Source organism: Odontomachus brunneus, unplaced genomic scaffold, assembly GCF_010583005.1.
Source record: "Odontomachus brunneus isolate Ranch 3 - 2012 unplaced genomic scaffold, Obru_v1 Obru_scaffold_116, whole genome shotgun sequence".
NCBI lineage: Eukaryota > Metazoa > Arthropoda > Insecta > Hymenoptera > Formicidae > Odontomachus > Odontomachus brunneus.
Genome location: NW_022639566.1, coordinates 790,494 through 791,643, shown reverse-complemented (window position 1 = coordinate 791,643; position 1,150 = coordinate 790,494).

Genomic DNA, 1,150 nt, shown 5'->3' with positions numbered 1-1,150 from the left:
TTTGAAGTTTTTTCCTCGGAAATGTGGTATGCTTATGCTCCTACTTTCAAGGTTTATAAACAAATGATCCTTAGGCTTCGATGATTTCGACTTTGACTGTAACTTTATACGGCATAATCTTGTGCCTTACCCAGGTTCTGAGGACTTCTGGATACCACCCATAAAAATAGAAAGAATTAAAAAACGGATTACTAATTCTGACACGGGCAAGGTCGAAATTATTGATTCCAACATTATATGTGCAACATTTAATTATACAAATACCCCGAAAACTGGTTATTTTCTCGGTAGAAATATTTATCTAACCCCCTTTATACCCAGTGTTCGCAGATGTACTTTGTGTCAAAGATTCGGTCATTCCAAACGTATGTGTAAATCCAAATTAGATAATTTTATTTGTGAATTCTGTGGTCGTAGTGATCATCCTGTGGGTGAATGCGGGGAATCCTTCCCGAACTGTGTAAACTGTGCTCGTGCAGGCCTGTCCAACACGGCTCACCGAGCTTCGGACAGGACATGTTCGATTTATATACATCAGAGGGAGGTTTGCAAGGTCATGGCATACCTCGCTCTTGACTTTAAGGAGGCTACTTTATATATCGAAAAATACGGATATTTACCTAATGAAGAAACATCATTCCCTCCACCTCCAACCATGGCGGATTTTATGCCATCTATTAACAAAGCTAGTTACGCTAATGTTCTTAAATCGAAACCTAGTGTGTCCGCTTCTCGTTTAGTCAGTTATGCACAATTACCTAATCTTCCCAAGGATAACAATCGAGAACGTAAGAACCCTATAAAACTTCTCTCTTCCCTTTCGCAATCTGATAATTCGAATCCTGTAACTCAAGCATCTCCTACCTTTGGTATATCTGTCTCTCCTCGTAACTTTAAAAGATCCAGTTCTTCCTTGGAGAATCCGAAGACTCCCTCTCCTGGACCTTCTAAGGGTTCTTCACGCATACCTATGTCGGAAAGACTTTTTTCAAAAGTCTTTGCCAAAAAATCAGATTTCATAGTCCCTCCATCTAAAAAACCTAGGTTCCAACAGAACCGTAATCCTAGACTTGAATTTCCCGTTAATTTACCTTCATCACTAAATCTTCAATCTAATATATTATTAAACCTACGTGGCCTTGTCGCTAAT